The sequence below is a fragment of the Phyllostomus discolor genome, chromosome 10 (genome assembly GCF_004126475.2).
Source record: "Phyllostomus discolor isolate MPI-MPIP mPhyDis1 chromosome 10, mPhyDis1.pri.v3, whole genome shotgun sequence".
In the NCBI taxonomy this organism is placed as follows: Eukaryota; Metazoa; Chordata; class Mammalia; order Chiroptera; family Phyllostomidae; genus Phyllostomus; species Phyllostomus discolor.
The window spans coordinates 91526944-91545035 of NC_040912.2; the positions used below are offsets into that span (position 1 = coordinate 91526944).

The following is an 18092-nucleotide window of genomic DNA, read 5'->3' on the forward strand; positions in this document are numbered from 1 at the left end:
CCTGGGCCACTGGCCTCCGACTCCTGACATCCTGCCCCCAAAGACGTGGCTTCTTCATGTCAGGTGGTTCCACCACTCAGGCATCATTAACTCGACGGAACCTTCTGGGATCACCGAGTCCCCGAGCACAGCGCCCCCTCTGTCCTCAGTCTGCTCTCCAGCCTCAGGGCAATGACCCCCTCAGTGGGCTGCTGCCCCCTTTGAGAGCAGATGTCAGGCTTTTCCCAGCCTCCTTGTGTTCTCAGAATTGTGACCCTTCAGTGTCCCCCACACCCTGTCTGAGCCCTGTCCTCGCTGCATGGTCCATGTATAATTCCATCTGGTGACCGCAGGTGACTGCATTCGCTCCTGGTGGAGCCACCTAAGGAAAGGACAAGATGGAGGCAGGCTGGACACCTTGTCTCTGGGGAAAGGACTCTGATGCCGGGCTAGTGGTCCTCAGTCCAAAGGCGCTGGCATTTCTGCCGGTACACAGCTCCCCTCCCCCTCCAAGCCGACACTACTGTTCACCCCCCACCACCCCTGGCCCCACCTTATGAATCAACACACTCCCATGGATGGCAGCAGAGCAGAACTGGAGAAAGAGCCACAGATTCAGAGCAAAGACCAGGAATTTAGTGAAAGCAAAGGGTCCTGGTCCAAGATGGAGAAGAGAAGGTACAGGGACCACCCAGGGCCCTAGAGGGTCCCTTCAGAACTTCCCAGAGTCTGGGGTGGGATTTGGAAAGTTCTCTGCAGTTCCAGACACCCGGCCTCTGGGCTGCAGGACACACGGGGTCCCTGGAGAACGGAAAGCACGCAGGGCCCTGTGTGTCAGACCTCCTCGGGGCAGGTGTGCTCACCTTGCCCAGGGCTTCTGACCCCCCGTGTTTGGGCGTTATCCAGGGGACTCTGGGAAAGGTGCATTTCTCAGTGGGTTTGGTTCACGTGTCTGTACTGTCAGAACATAAGCAGCCCCATGCCCCCACCTGCCGGTGATTCCGAGGCGCTCAGTCTGGACCTGGGTCTCTGGGTTGGTCTCCCCAGTCCAGCCCCTCGTCCTGCTGGGAGCGGGGGGAGCTCAGGGGCTCAGCTGCCCACATATCCTGGCAGCTCAGGTTGGCAGCAGTGTCTAGGGGCAGAGTTAGGGCAAGGGTGTGAAGACCAAGTTCACGACCTTGGCTGCCTCGTCCAGCAAGACCCTGTGTGGACACCTGGGAGCAGAGTGCAGTGTTTTGGGCGGTTCAGCCTGGGGCCCAGACCACTGTCCCTTTGTCTCCTGTTCTCAGGGCAGACTTGCAGCCCTGTCCTCAGAAATCTCTTGCCTGTGCGAATACGCACGTGGGGAGAGTGTGCTGCCATCTCAAGGGAGTTTTGTCCCTGTAGGAGAGTCAGCCGACCCCCTCCCTCCTTGAGGAGGGGAGCCCTTGGGAGAGGGTTGGTCCTGTGGGCATCAGGGCTGGGGGAACTGCAGCTATAATCTGCTCTGTGTGGGACTCAGGGCGTCCTGAATGTCTCCTTCTAGCCCCAAGCTCCTTCCACTGCCCTCTGGCCCAGAGCCACTCACTCAGGGAGCCTCCTGCCCACACTGCATTCCTCCCCATCCTCACAGCCCTCCTCCCCTGGGTGCTCTCCTTTCCTGCAGGGAGGCAACAGTCCAAGAAGCCCCAGACCAACGGCTGTCCTGTGGTTTGAGTGCAGCAGGCTGTTCCTCCTGGTACCAGGGGAAGTGTCCTGCCTCTCAGATCTCAGAGAGCAGGAATCCCAGGGGTGGGGTGGGGGTGGGTCCTGGGGTGACAACTTAAAGAGACAGCAACACTCCTAACTGAGAGAGTGCAGGTGCTGAGTTCCCACTGGGAAATTATGCTGTGGTCCATGGTGGTGTTCTCTGAAGGTCCCTGTGACACCAACAGCTTGTCCCCCCAGGGGCAGTAACCTCAGGGGACAAGAGCATGTAAGGTTCTGAGGCCTGTATTCACTTCTAGACTTGTCCACAAGTCTTAACTGCTTTGCTTGCTAGGCATTTTCCTATAAAATGCCTTCTCCAGAGCCTCCTTCCTTGGGCCAGTGCCACAAAGGCAACCCTGTCTGCCAGGAACGCCCTGGACAGGGTCTCTGGCTTCTCAGTAGAAAGGAAGGCTTTTCCGAATGTCCAGCACAGGGCCCCAGGGAGGGGAGGAGCACTCCCACCCAGGGCCGCCCCAGCCCCTCTGCAGGTGTCTGCCGCCAGGGGGCCAGGAGACCTGAGGAAGGTGAGGAAGCAGACAGGTTTGGTGTAGAGGGAGGAGGCTGCCCCAGGGTTATGGGGGTATGGGGCCTGGGCCTGGGCAGGTCAGGGACAACACGTGACAGGACCAGATTCACTGAGACTCCCTGGAGGTGACATTGCCCATAGATGGTGAGGGCTTTACCTTCATCTGAAGCTCATGGGCTGGAGTCTGATTTCGGCCCATTATTGCCAGCTCATCATTGATAATGAAGAACCCAACGCCCACTGAACCCCACCTATTGTCCCCCCCACTCCCCCCAGCTCTACTGAGATGTGATTGACATGTAACGTTGTGGAAGTTTAAAGTACAGAGTGTGCTGGTTGAGCATTTACCTGTTGGCAAAGACAATCACCACCGTAGCATTCATTGGGGTGCTACCACCTGCACCACTCCCCATGACTCCTGTGTCTGTTCTGTGGCGACAACACTGAAGATCTGCTCTCTTAGCAACTTCCAGGGACAGAACACAGTGTCATTAACTCCAGCCACCGTGCGGTGCATTTCATCCCCAGAACTAACTCATCGCTAAGTGACCGATGTGCAGTCTGACCACCGTCCCCCATTCCCCCTCTGCCTGCCCCTGCTAGCAGCCAGACTGCTCTCGTCTCTGAGAGTTTGGGATTTTAAAATCCGGCATTGAAAGTGATGTCATACAGTGTTTATTACCGTGTCTGAGTAACTTCACTTAGCAAATGCCCTCCAGGTCCGTCTGCAAGTGGAAGGATGTCCTTCTGATTCTCATGGCTGATCACACACACATATATGGGTGGGCAAGAGTAGGTTTCCTTTTTTGTGAGTGTGCAAAATACAGGTTAATCTGGTATCATTATTCATTAATTACTGTTTTTGTGCTCACCACCTTAAACCCACTTCTGCCCCCTCCTGCACACTCTGTCCCTCGTAATTCTCATGTGACCTTTGTCCATGGGACCCTACACAGGACCTTAGGTGGCTCCCACACCTCAGCTGCTGTGAGTAATGCTGCAGTGAGCAGGGAGGTGCCGAGGCCTCTGTGGGGTCCTGTGCTCGTTCCCTGTGGATGGCGTCCTTGTGGAGCAGGTGGTGGTGCTGTTCTCAGTTGTTTGGTGACTCTCCGTGCTGTTTTCCAGAGTGGCTGCCCCACTTTCCATTCCCACGGACAGTGCACAAGGGTTCCCTTCCCCCCACGTCCTCACCAACACTTGTTGTTTCTTGTGTTTTTCACAATAGGCGTTCAAACAGGAGTGAGGTGCTGTCTCCTTGTGGTCTTGATTCGCATTTCCCTGATAATCAGTGATGTCGGGCAGCCCTTTCTGTTGGCCATTTACATGTCTTTTTTGAAAAGATGTCTATTCAGTCTGTCTGCCCATTTTTATAAAAGGGATTGTTTGGTTTTTGCCAATGAGATATAAGGGTTCCCCATATATTTTGCATGTTAATCCCGGATCAGATACATGACTGGCCAATGTTTTCTGCCGTTCTGTAGATTGCCTTTTCATTGTGTGGGTGGCTTCCTTTGCTCTGCAGAAGCTTATTAATTTGATGTTGTCCCACTTACTTATTTTTGCTTCTGTTTCCTTGCTTTTGGGGTCAGATCCAAACAATGATGACCAAGACTGATGTCAAGGAGCTTACACCCTTTGTTCTCTCTTAGGAGAATTATAGTTTCAGGTGATATGTTCAGATCTTCGTCCCTTGGAGTTGATTTTTGTGTATGGTGTCAGACTGGAGTCCAGCTTCCTCCTTTTTCACGTGGTTGTCCCGTTTCACAGCACCGTTCATCAAAGAGACTCTCCTTTTCCCATTGTATGTTCTCGACTCATTTGTTGTAAATTAATTGAGCATTGATTTCTGAGTCTCTGTTTTTCCCCTGTTGATGTATGTATCTGTTTTTGTGACAATAGCATCATGTTTTGATTAGTATAAGTTTGTAATATTATTTGAAACCAGGACACGTGATACCTCCAGCTTTCTTATTCTGTCTTAAGACTGCTTGGGCTATTCAGCATCTTCTGAGTTTCTTAAAAATTTTAGGATTTTTTCTATTTCCGTGGAAAATGCCATTGGAATTTTGGCAGGAATTGTGTTGAATCTGTAGATTGCTCTGAGTCGTGTGGACATTTGAAAAATATTAATTCTTCCAATCCATAAGCACAAAATAGCTTTCCATTTACTTGTGTCTTCTTCAATTCCTTTTAGCAATATCTAATAGTTTTCAATATACCAGTCTTTCAACTCCTCTTTCAACTTAAATTTATTTCTTGGTATTTTATTTTTATGATGTTATTATATGTGGGATTATTTTTTAATTTCTCTTTCTGATAAATTATTATTACTGTATGAAAATGCAACTGATTTTTTGTATTTGTATATTGATTTTGTGTCCTGAAAATTTACTGAATGTGCTTATTATTTCTCACAGTTTCTTTTTGGTGGATTCTTTAGGATTTTATCTACATAACTTTATGTCATTTGCAAATAGAGACCATTTTACTTTTTCGTCTTTGGTTTGGATGCCTTTTATTTTCCTCATCCCTAATTGCTCTGACCAGGACTTCCAGTAGGATGTGGAAGAAAAGTGGTGAGAGTGGTCATCCTTGTGTTGTTCCTGAACTTGGAAGAAAAGCTTTCAGCTTTTTACTTTCAATGATCTTAGCTGTGGGCTTGTCACATGTGGGCTTTGTTATGTGGAGGTACATTTCCTTTGTGCCCAGCGTGTTAAGTGTTTCTATTATGAAAGGATGTTGGATTTTGTCCAATGCTTTTTCTTTATTTATTGAGGTGATGAAATAACTTTGATCTTTCACATTGTGAATGTGATACATTCCGTGGACTGACTGAGGGATGCCGACCCCTTCTTGTCTGGAACAGTGTCTTTTCTGCCTGATGGCCCTGGTCAGACCCTCCTGTGCAGAGTGGGAATGAAGTGGCAGGAGCAGGCCTCTCGGTCTTATTCCTGATCTTCCAGAAGAGCTTTCACTCTGTCATCACTGAGTAGGTACCAGCTGTGGGATCTTTATAGATGCCTTTTAGCGGGTTTGGAAGTTTCTCTCTCTTCCTAGTTTGTTGAGTGTTTTCATTTTGAAAGGGTGCTCAGTTTTGTCAAGTGCTTTTCTAAATCTAGAAAGATCATCATGCATTTTTCTTCTCTATTCTGTTGGTATGGTTTACTACACTGATTGATTTCTGGATGTGAACCCAGTGTTGCATTCTTGGGATAGATTCTACTTGGTCATGGTGTATATGCTTTTTTACATATTGCTGGATTCTTTTTTTGGTATTTTGTGAAGGACTTTTCCATCCACAATCATAGGAGATATATTATCTGTATAGGGAAGCCACCTAGGCCTGGGTTTTTCTTGGTAGGTAATATTTTTTATTAGTAATTTAATCTTTTTATGTATTATAGGTCTATTTAGATGTTCTATTTTTTCCTTGAGTCAATTTTGGTAGTTCATGAATATTTTTCCATTTCATCTGTGCTATCTAATTTGGGGGCATAAAATTATTTATGATATTTCTTTATAATTGTTTTATTTTTACAAACTCAGTAATAATATCCCCCTTTTTAGTCCTGATTTAGTAATTCTCTATCTGTTTTTAGTCATATTAGCTAAAGATCTGTCAGTTTGTTGATATTTATTTCCAAAGGACCTAGCTTTGGTCCTGCTGGTTTTCTGTAGTGTTTTTCTATTCTCTAGTCCATTAATTTCCATGCTACTCTTTATGATATTGTTCTTGTGACTGTTTTAGGTATAGACTGCTGCCTCAATCACTCTTTAATGTGGAATAGTAGGTTATTGGTTTGAGGTCATTGTTCTCTATTCAGTGTAGCTCCATATGAATTTCCATCTACAAATTTTCCTCTAAGTGTTGTTTTAGCTGCCCCTCATAGGGTTTGCTATGTTGCTCTTGAGGCATAGCTCGGGGCTGGGTGCAGAGGATAGCAGCCTCTGATCTCTCACCTCACCCCTCCTAGGAGGGACCCTCCATCTTATGTGGGAGCTGGGGTGTGGGCAGTAGGGGTCCCCCCATTCTTAGACTGTTGGGCCTGGGCTGGATCCTGTGAGCTATGAGTGGAGCAGCAGGGAGCTGCTGGCTGCACTCACTGGACTCATCCTGCAGCTCAGATCGGGAGGGGTGAGAAATGGTGCCCCTGCCCTGGTTGGTGAGGGACCAAGCTCTATGAGAACTCAGGGTAGAGGGGCCCCGTCTGCTCGGCCACATCTGCCCAGAATGGGGTTTCCTTCCAGCTGAGCTGAAGGTGCACGGGGGATGGGAGAAGAAAGTCATGGCTCAGGTACCACATGGACTCCCACTCCTCTCACTAACGTTCAGTAGATTAAAACAAATAACAATTTTTCATTAACTGTATAAACATAGGCCAACTTTTAGAGACTTTAACTGAAAAAGTTCCCCAGCTGTGGTTGTCCCACTGATAAAGAGTGTGCAGGGTGCTTCACGTGCCAGCTGGCAGAGGAAGCCCGGTCAGTGGTTTCAGACTAAACATGGCAGCGAACAGGCTCCCTCCCCATCCTTCCCGCTGAGTGCAGGGATCTGGTGTTGCTTGTCTTCCCCTTCTAGTTGTGCTGTCTTGGCATTGAATGAAATATTGGGAAGTGGGGACCTTGGGGACAGCTGCCATTGTCCTCCAGGTTGCAATCTTCATCTGGAGTCCTTGGCTTTCCAACTGATACCAACGTTGGACCCGCAGAGGATCAGACACACACATGCTGGTGTCTCCTTATTTTCCCACAGAGTCCTTTGTGGTTGTGCACAGCTCGGACGCGAGTTCTGTATTCTGATTTTCAAGTGATGTTGCTTCATGACCATCACCATTAGAAAACTATGAGGCTCTTCAGCTGCTTATTCACTACCCAGCTCAGAGAGCCTTGTTGTTGGAGGTTGAAAGACAGAAACGTCTGGGAGCACTTGTTCCAACGTGGAGCAGAGGGCCCGCTCTCAGGCTCCTGTCAGAGTCTAAGTGCTCAGGGTCATGCCGGCTCAGCATGAGGACCCGGTGTGGGTGTGAGACTCCTGGAAAAAGCCCTGTGCCCCATCCTCAGGGGGCTCGAAACTTGGAAGGGTCCCAGTTGGTCCTGAGCACATGTCAGTGTGGTGTCCACAGGGAGGGCTCTTCTTGGCCCAATCTGTCTCCTCTTACCCTTCTGAACATACCACAGCAAATACAAATATAGGGCATGAGCTCTGTCACCGAGCTCTCTGGTCTGTGCTGTGACCACAACTCGAAGTGACGAGTCAAACAGCATCGGGAGGACACGAGGCAGGAAAGGGCTGTGGCTGAGGCAGGACGGACACTTTGCTGTGTGCAGGTGAATTCACAAGAAACCACCCTGTAGCTCGTTTCTTTGAAAAAGGAGGGATTATGAGAAAAAATAAAACATTTTCTGTTGTATATGCTGAGGTATACATTAAAAGTGTCCCTTTATTCCTTGTTACAGTTATATTCATAGCATTTGTCATGAGTAATAAAGTACTTTAGAACATCTATTTTATCTATTTTACTCAAGCCAGGTAGCTCAGTTGTTTAGAGCATCAGCCCTGTGTGCCAAGGTTGTGGGTTCGACCTGATGTTAGGGTGCACACAAGTCACCCAGAGAATGCTTGGATACACGGGCAACAAATGGATGTTTATTTCTCTATCACTCTCTCTCAAATCAATAAATGAAAATTTAGAAATCAATAAATAAAAATTTAGAGATATAACATGTGTTTATGGTAGTATTGGAATAAAGGAACCAAAGATGTCATAATAGACCGAAAAAAAATCTCAGATATGGTTGGAAATTGTGGAAACCAATGAAAATCCCAGAAAGAGGGCAAGTGCCTGATGCTACCAGATGGATGGGCCGCCTCTGAATTCTCCCCCGGTTCCTCTCCCTCTGCCCCTGGTATCTTGGGATGGTGAAGATTAAGGGCAGGTGCACACAGACATGTGGGCTCTGGAGGGAGGGGCTGCACCAGCTCGGGCCTATGAGTAAGAAAGGGAGCTGAGCCCGGGCTGAGATGGCAGCATTGGGGCAAAGCTCACCTGTGTCCCTGCTTCTTGCTTTTTTGGCAGTTGGTGCCAAGTGGTAAATGGACAGTGACTGACACCTGTCACTGTCTGTGAGTCTTCCTCCCTCTGATGACCCCTGGGACTCAAAGCATGGGGGAAGGGGCCCATAGTAATACTTCTCCCTCACTCCAGAGCCCTGAGGCCAAGAGTCCCAGGATGGGTCCATCCACATGGGATCCTTGGAGAACCCTGTTTGTTGTCTCAGGTTTATCACTACAACCAACCGACATCTGAGAAGAAGTGAGTGTGTGGGGCCAGGGCTCAGGATTCCTACCCCTGGGAGGGTCGGGGCCCTTGTCCTCATGGGGCAGGGACCAGACACTGTCATGTGATGTCACTCTCTGGGAGACATGGGACTTAGTGATCTGACACCCCCTGTCTTCCATCTGTAAAGACACCTGGGATCAGAGGGGAGTGGCTGTGCCCAAAGCCTCAGATCCTGAGAGTGGCTGGTCAGAGCCACTCACCCCTCCTGACTGCAGTTCATGGGTTGATGGCAGACACCTGTGCCGATGTGCTCATAGGACAGGTGACCCTGAAGCCCAGGGAACAAAGCAGTGTCACTGGGCTAAAGGAGGAGGACACATTGTCAGACACTTTGGTCATCCTGTGCTGTCAGCCCAGGCTTTTGTCTCCTGTGTGTTTCAATGGATGAAAGCTCGTGTTATCTTGTTTTGTAAGGGATAGTGCCCTCCTCTATGTTTTAGATAAAAATCTTTATTCTTTTTATAAAATTAAATTTATTGGGATGACATTGGTTAATAACATTGTACAGATTTCAAGTGTAGGATTCTGACACATCATCTGTATATTGCACTGTGTGCCCTCCACCCACAGTCAGGTCTCCTTCTGTCACCACACATTTGACTCCCTTTACCCTTTACCACCCCTCTCCTTCCCCCTGGTGAGCACCCCACTGTGGTCTGTGTCTGTGGGATTTGGTCTGACTCCTTCAGCGAGTGGGTCTGGAGCTGCTGTCATGCAGAGGGGGTCTCGGGATGTGCTGAGCCCACAGCAGCCTGGATGAGGGCCCACATATTTAAGGGTTCAGGAGCCTCTCACTTCCTCTGTCTCTCTCAAAACAAAACTATTTTTGGTTTTGTTTTCAAGTTTTATAACTTGAGGACAACCATAGACATCTTTGTAGGGGGCCTGAGATCTGAAAGGGTAAACATACAGAGGATGTGGTAGGGGAATCACAGGTCAGGCAGAGTTCAAGGCCTTTCTGAGAAAACCAGCACTTCCTGCTCCCAGGTCCCCGGGTCTTCCAGGTGTGTGGGTGCCACTGGTAGGGACACCCTTGAGTCACAGCGCACTCACACAGAGAGGATATCCCTAGTTGTGCTGAGGAAGAAACAGTAGGAAGCAGGAGAAATGGGGAGGAAAGGAGGAAGGCATCTTCCGAGATTCCGAGGGTGGCTGAAACACTGTTCCACATTCAGTGTCACTGAAAGTCACAGAAAGTTCTGGTCCCATAGTCCTAGGAGTCCTGCATCAAAAGGTTGGCTGAGCTCTGTTCACTCTGAAGGCTCTGCCCGGGGAGGGTCCTTCCTGGCTGGTTCCCAGTTTCTTGTGGCAGCTGTCAGCCCTTGGAGGTCCTTGGCTGGAGGCTGCCAAGATCAGACCTCTTGCCTTCCACCTCTGACAAGGAGAAACCAGGCTGCACCCCACACGGTGAGTTTGGACACTCCTCAGCTGAATACTCCAAGTCCATCACTTACAAGCCCTTCCTTCCACCCAGCAGCAGACAGGACTCCTTGACTCTCCCATCCCTGACTCTGGAACCCCTCCCCCTTTCTTCAGGGGTCCAATGACAGGGTCCTCACTCTCATGTGAGATCTCACCTTTAACATTCAAATTCCCAGCTAAGTCCCTCCAAGGCCATCTCCACCTCTGCTCCCATGTGCCCTGGAGTTCCCCCAGTGCCTGTCCACCCCCAAGTCCACAGCCACCGCCACACAGGAGGTATTGTTTACAGCAGCACCCACTTCCTGGAACCAATGCCAACACAGTGAAAGAAAAGCTCCATGTTCTACATTTTGTTATTTTTCGGTCCCCTTTATTGGCTTTATTGTGTGTGGCACTGGGAACCACAATGACACAGGGATCAGGTGCACAATTCTACAACACATCATCTGTACCCTGTACTGTGTGATTACCACCCAAGTCAGGTCTCCATCCATCACCCTTTATCTCCCCTACACCTGCCTCCACGTGCCCCCTCCTCCCTCCCCTGGGAATCACCACACTGTTGTCTGTGTTCATGAGTTTTTTCCTTATTTTTTATTTTTGGTTCAATCCATCCACCCCAGCACCCACTCAACTCTACCCCTACTTCGAATGGCTGTCAGTGTGCTCTGTCGTACATTCCTCATTGTACCATCGGGAATGGGAGCTAAGAGAGGTTAACTTATGCTCCCTGAGGGAAGCTGTGTCCAATCCCCAGAGCCTGTGAATGTCACCTCATTGCTAAAGGGTCTTTGTAGATGAGGATCATTCATGGTGGGGTGACAGGGAGATTGTCCTTGACTCTCTGAGTGGGACCCACATGGAACCACAAAGGCCCTGAGAGGAGGAAGCAGGATGATCTAAGGAGGAAGAAGCCATGTGATGACAGCAGCCCAGACTGGAGTGATGCGGTCACAAGCCAAGGAACTCTGGCAGCTTCTAGAAGGGGGAGAGGTGAGAGGGATTGTCCCCTGGAGCCTCCAGGGAGACCAGCCCTGATGACACCTTCACTTTATCTCTGTGAGACTGATTTGAGGCTCCTGCCCTCCAAAGCTGTAAGAGAATGTATTCACTTTGTCCTAGGCCACTAGGTTATTGGCACTTTGTTATGGCAACAATATGGAACCGACACACCAAGGCTGACTGTTCATTCGTTGGGGAGTCAGGACAGTGTGAGTGGCCATTCCTTCACCTCCTGTTGTTATTTCCGTGATGCTATAGTAGGTTTGAGGTTTGAGTTCATCTAGATCACAGCAGCAGAAAATGTCCTCAGCTCCACAAGCAGACCCTGATAAAACGTGAAGAAATGTTTTTTCATAACCCAACCTTTGAAAAATTCATATACACCCACTGTGTGTGCATATGATGTAAATAATAAAAAGGGGAAAAGAATAAAGGCAACTGTACAAAATGATGCTGTGACTTTCTACAAAATTCATGTCCTTGCTTCTGACGGTGTGGAAGGAGCAGCATCTGGGGAGTGGGAAGAGCAACTTCAGGAGTCGCAGGTGGGGACCAGAAGCAGGGGGACAGGTGGCTCATGGCAGAGCTGGAAGTGGACAGGAGCCCCTTATGAAGAAGAGCCTGGGCATGTGAACAGTGAGGAGAGAGGTGAGACAACCCTCCTTCTGTCACAGTCTCCTAGACCCCTTCTCCCCTATGTCACAGTTATGGCAGGATTGCCGTATTCCAGGGGCTTCTCTGTGACCAATGGCCTCAAGGCTGTTCCCATCTGAGACCTGTGTCCCATCCCTGCAGCACCTGTGGATTCTCTCAGCCTCTTCCCTCTACCTTTGAGGAACTGAACAGCGCACCTGAGCATCATAGCTGCAGAACAAGGAGCTCACCAGGAAAACACACAAGGCAGCTTCTGGCAGGACAGGGTTCACTCAAGGACTGTGCAGAGTGACCTGAGACTGGGCCATGGGGGGACAGGTTGAACAGGAGATGAGGTCCTGGCTGTGCTGCTGAGTCACACCCATGCAGCAGGGTCAGGGTCAGCCCCCTGGGGAGTGACCTGTGGGGCTGCTGAAGGCCCTGTGCTGAGAGGGGTCCCTCAAGTAGGTCTGGGCTCTGTCAAAACATCTTGAAATTGTTTATGATTTTTGAACAAAGGGTCTGGCTTTTCCTTTCATGCCAGACCCTGTGAATTTCAAGCTGGTCCTGCTCTGTGTCTGCTGGAAGTCAGGAAACTGTTACCTGGGATCTTCACGGTGACTGAGTCATTAACACCAATAATTGGTCCAATGCTCCAGACCAATGACATGTCATGAACACCCTCATTTCCAAATCTTGCTGCTACCCTCGGGGGAGCCACCCTATTGTCCCCTACTTCCTGCCACATCTGGTCCTCTTAGTACCTCCCCAAATGTTTTTAAGATTAACCAATTAAATTTCTCAATCAACTGAAACAAATATATAATAAAAATTAATATTTAATGGTGATGCAGGAGGCGACTGGAACGTCATGCCCACCATGAGAGCTTTGACAATCCGCCTGTCACCGGAAAGCAGTTGCAGAGCCTGTGGCATCTGTCCACTGGGTGAATCTCAGATAGGTGCCTCCTTCTGGGTCTGGAGTCAGGGAAGGCAGAGGAGTTGGAAGGGGAATTGTGTCTTCTCCCTAGGAACATCTGTACCTGTCAGTTTCTGGGCAAGTTCAAGCTGGCACGGAGCTTATGAAAAAACCAAGGAGGCTGTGTGGTCACAGAGACTTTTCCCCAAACCCTACTTCCTTTCTTCCCCGTGGCTCCCAAGCATAGATCCCTTTGCTCCTCACTGAGGTCCGTAATTCCTGAATGAGGAACTGAGACCCTCCTGAAAGCCTGGACTCAAAGCCCACAGCAGACAATCACTAGCAGTTCCTGAGGGAGCCCCAAGTCACCTGCCCGACTGCCTCTTCCAGAATCAGCCCACCATCACCTCCCACTGCACAGTGACAATGACCACATGCTGTGCCTGGCTTTCTGGGCAAGGCTTGGGTCATTTGATAAGGGCCTTTGGGATCCACCACTGTCACCCAAATACTGAACATAGCTTTGGAGCTATGTTCAGGAGGGAGCGGTCACATGGAGCCCAAGGTTTGAACTTGGGAAAACTGAAACCCCCACCAACTAAAGGGACACTGTTTCTGTCTCTTTAAAGGCAAACAGTTCCTCCACTGGCTCCACCCAATCTCAGCTTCCTGGCTCAGTGCTTGGGGGTGGGAGGGGTGAACACTGTGTCCTTATAGTTAAAGCAAAAGCAGCAGCTGTAAGAGTTTCATTGGGGAAAACCTGGGAACTGGCCAGCGTGTTGAACAGAAGGTGAGCCTGGCTGGGAGGGCAGTGGGGCCAGGGTGCATGCAGGAGTTGAGTATGGTCTGAGGAGGGAGCAGGGATGGTGCCAGCCTCAGAGCAGGAGGAGCGTGCTGTGCCAGGGTAGTGCTAGGGGGTGGGGAGGGGAGTGAGGAGCTGTAGTATGAACACAATGTCCTGGGTCTCATACTGACAGGACATGTGTGCTGACAGGGATGCCTTCATGTGTTTGCTGGTGTGGTGAACACTGATGCTGCTGAGGAGCCTTCCTTGTCCCTTGATGGGAAATTTGTGTCCCCAGAGCAGGTGTGCAGGGCTGATGGCCATGTAGAAACCAGGCTGTCCAAACCCCTCTGTCCACTGCCAAGATCAGGATTCTAGGCTGTTTGGAGACCCTCCAGGGGTGGGCCAGGTCCCTGGTGCAGAGGAACCTAGGACGCAGGGTCGGTCACTCAGCAGAGGGAAGTTGGGGCCCCACCGTATGACATGGGCAGTGAGGGGGTGCAGGGCTGGGTTGGGGGGAGATGGGGCAGGGGGTGCAGGGCTCTTGTGCGGGAGCAGCTCAGAGAAACCCCCTGTTCCCACCGCCTGGCATCCCCACAGTTCTCGGTTCTGGGAGAGAGGGGGTGCACCTCCTTGCCTGTCTGGACCTGATGGGTGTGGTTTTAGAGTCTGGGGCCTGAGAAGGAGCCAGACAGAGGCCCTGTGGCCCGTGGTGGGGGGAAGGCTGCAGTCACACAGGCTCCAACTGGGCCCCTGCTCTGCCCAGCACCTGAGAGCACCGTGACCTTGGGCGAGTATCTCAGCATAGTTGAGCCACATCGTGTCCTCATTGTGTAAGGTAGAATGAAGCTCTGGCTGGGTGGCTGTTGTTTGGTGTGTTGTCCCCCACACCCAAAGTCTATGGGTTCGATACCTGGACAGGGCGCATCCCTGGTTGGGGTGCGAAAGGAGGCAACCCACCCATGTTTCCCATTCATATCCTTGTCTCCTTCTCTCTCGCTCCCTCCTTTTCTACTAAAATCAATAAATGGATCCTCAGGTGAGGATGAAAATGTGATACTAAAATGAACTTCCTTGCAGGTCAGTTTTGGGCAATAAATGAGATAATGTAAAATAATTTATTGGGGTGCTCAGGAGTGGTTATGCTACACCAGGGTAAATTTTTTACTGTGGAAATATTTTATGTTATTCAAAGATGACCGGAGTAATACAGGGAACTTCCATGGACCTAGACCAAGCATTACCAATCACCAGGTGATGCTGATCTGGTTTCACCCACAGACTCGCTACTCCCTCCCCGCCCCACGGGTTTTGAGGGGAATATCAGACATTGTTTCAGTTTTTCAGTAAATATGTGAAACCTTCGAAAAATACTGCCATCCTCAGACTTCAAAAAACAAATAGAATTAAAAAATCAGTTGCAATTGGATTTTCCTGATTGTCTCATAATTTTAAAAATTGTTTGAGTTGGATTCAAATAAGATCCATAAATTGCAATTATTTGATGTCTCTTAAACTTAACTTAATATATCAGTTCTCACCTTCCCTGTTGCTGTCTGAGAGATTTCTCTGGGTAAGAAAGGGGGGTCTCTTGTCCAGCAGAATCAGGCAGTGTGTGTCTTGACGGTTCCATCAAAGGTATTAGCTCTCCTGCTCCTCTTGTTCCAGTGCTTGTGGGAATTTACTCCGAAGGGGAAACATGGTCAGATTCTAGTTGGTCTAATCTTGGGGAAAATGCTTCACAGGTGCAGCAATGAACCCCCATCAGAAGGCATATGACAGCTGGTTGTCAGTCTGTCTGTGACATTAACTGACACTAATGGCTGCCTCAGTCTCATTAAGGGTCACAAGTGATGGCACTCAAATGCTGTCACTCCTTCCTCTTGTATTGGGTGGAATAATCCTGTGAAAAGAATGCTCTCCTCAAGCTCTCTCTCATCTCCACGAGGAGCAGGCGTGTGAGAGACACAGATGAACACCTGACTCTTCCCCTTTGTGTGTCGACATGCAGAGCAGGGAGATGCTTTCCAGCAGATGCCCGAGGGAGTGATGGGCCACTTTGAAGAAGGCATTGCTATGACCCCATGGATTTTAACATTCCTGATACATTTCCATTCACTGGAATTATCACTGGTGCTCAAACTGTCCCATCCAGGTCCAGCTGGATTCTGCTGCAGTGGCCCCCAGTCCCTGTGATGAGATGCTAGTGAGTGGTGAGCATACCTGGGCTCTCTGGCTGAGGAGGGTGTGTGGGCCCCACGCACACGTGTCCAGCCTGGCCCTGGAATTGGTGCTTTCTCCTCAGAGCCCTGACCTGTGGTGGGAAATGGCCTCTGAAGGCCAGAGCTGGGCGCCAAGGGGCCTATTGTCACCAGGCTCATTCTTGTCCCTGTGCCTTTCCAGTGGGCTTCAAACTACACACAAACACAACCAAAGTGAGGATTTGTGAAACAGTTGGAGGTTGTTTTCAGGATTTGGATGTTTTTGTTTTGTTTTTGGCCCTTAAGACACATCTCACTGGAGATGGACAATGAAATGACTGCATTTCCAAGTGTCCTGGACCACTGGGATTCATCCAGTGGTCCAGGGGTTTCAGTTTATAGATGATGTTCACATCCCCCATACTGGAGAGATGGTAGGTGAACTCCATATTATGGGGTTCATCTACCTCTCAAATTTTAGTTAGATTTGTTTTTTTCATTCTCTCTTGATTTTAATATTTTAAACATAATTTTTGGTGTGTAATTATGTGAACTACCTTCCTAGTTTCAAGAATAAACCTGTGAAATCTACGTGCACCCAGGACACCCGACTTCCAGCCCCTGTCCCTGTCCCCCCGCACCACCCCCCCTGCCCCCATCTCTCCCATCCCCACACAGGGAACTTCTGTGTTGGTTTAGTTTTCAGATTATCCTGCTGTTGCCTTTTCATATAAATGAATAATGTACACGTTATAATTTATAGATGATGTTCACACCCCCCTTACTGGAGAGATGGTAGGTGAACTCCACATTACTTCCTTCCCCTGGTGGTAGACACCCTGGTGGTCTCCCCGCTCTGGTGCAGGGAGACACTTCTCAGTCCTTTTCACAGCTGGCCAGGCCTTCCCGGTGTGGACACACCTTAGTTCATTCAACCTGTCATCTACTGGATAGGTTTTTGTTTTTTGCCCTTACAAATAATGATACAGTAAATAGCTTTATGCATGATTTTTGCCACAATATTGGTCAGTGTAGTTCAGGGACATAAGCTGAAATTGGGGATTGGTAGCAGAAGGGAAGGTGCCCGTGGACTCTACAAGGTATTGCTGGCTTCTGCTCTGTGGGGTTGGACTGTGGTTCCCTCCTCCCCAGCCATGCAGGGGAGGACCTGCGGCCCCCGCCCCCTCCGGCTGACTCTCAGCACAGTCTGCAGTTCTGCCAGACCTGGAGGGGACAGACAGCATCTCACCTCGGAAATAGAGGTGTGATTTAAAATTACTTCATTTAGTTATTTTACATTTTGTGTTTTGATTTATTTTTCTCTGTTATGAGTGTATGTTAATCTCTTGGGATGTATCCAAGGCACATTTAAACTACTTTTTCTCTGAATGTTAATTCCCATCTCTTACTCCATTTTGTATCAAGGTGTTGAACTTCAGTTTCTATGTTTTTCGATGTTCTTTGTGTAATAGGGAAATTCACCCACTTTGATGTAAGTTGGAAACTGTCTTTTCCTTAGTTTGACATTTTTTACTTTAATTTTTCTCTGGTGTTTCTTGTCTCACATTATCTGTGTGAGTTTTTGTTATCAAACTTAGTCCTTTTCCTTACTCTGTGTCAGATCTTAGAAATATTTCCCCTACCCCCAGGTTACAAAGAACCTGTCCACGTTGTTTCTCTTATGTCCGTGGGTTCGCTTTCCCATGCAAACCTGGAAGGTAACTGAACCTGGGTGGCGTGAGGCAGTGGAGGCAGTTCCCTGGCTCCTGTGTGGTCACCCTGAGCCCAGAGTCACTCTGTTGCCCACCTCTCTCCTCGCTGATGTGAGATGCGGCCTTGTTTAATCTATGGTAGCACTGCAATCAAATGGAATGTGAATGGATACAGTATGAATTATTTGGTGTATTTCTGAATTTTCTGTTTGTGTTTCCCTGTTCTCCGTGTTTGAGCACCAGCCCAGTTCGGCTGTACTTACAGAAACTGCATGTTTGACTCCTGGTACAGCTAGTCCTCTCTCCTTATATTATTATTTCTCGGTAGTGCTGAATATTTTCTTTTTTCTTTGTCCAGATGACCTTTATACACAATTATTTTTACTTTAGAGAAATATGTATGAATTTCATTTAATGAGATGTTTTAATCATGAGTCAGTGTTGAATTGGGTCAAATGTCTTTTCTGCATCTGGGGAGTCTTCTTCATTTATTTATGAGATGTGTTGTAATGACTAATTTTTTCATATTGGACCATCCTAGGATTTATAAAATAAATCCCACTTAGTTATGGTGTATACTTTTCTTTATTGTTTAATAATTTAGTAAGTATTTTTGTATTACTGCTTCCAAATGAGACACATCTGTAGCTTTATTTATTGGTGAAATCTTGGTTACCCTTTGGGATCAATATTATACTTGATTCCCAGGAAGGACAGAAACTTTTCCTTCATTTGTGTGTGGTCAGGGGCAGCTCAGGGAGCACTGAGAGAGCAGAGCTGTGAGGTGCAGGTGTGCTCCCCTGGGAGGGGCCTGGACAATCTCTCTGTTGTCACTGGGATCAGTA

At 48.7% G+C, this 18092-nt stretch overlaps 1 protein-coding gene and 1 pseudogene across 2 annotated transcripts in view; both read left to right on the top strand.

Annotated features, from left to right (window-relative positions):
* Positions 1-18092, top strand: part of LOC114507468 (GTPase IMAP family member 7-like) — a 265099-nt gene that overhangs the window by 246186 nt on the left and 821 nt on the right. The window contains exon 1 of one of the 2 annotated variants that reach the window (XM_028525268.2): positions 16764-16797. The exons of the other annotated variant lie outside the window; for it this stretch is intronic. The gene's annotated coding sequence lies outside the window, so the exon portion shown is untranslated. Of the gene's footprint in view, positions 1-16763; positions 16798-18092 lie in introns of those variants that run through there. 2 annotated transcript variants of the gene reach the window in all.
* Positions 16729-18092, top strand: part of LOC114507720 — a 33249-nt pseudogene continuing 31885 nt past the window's right edge.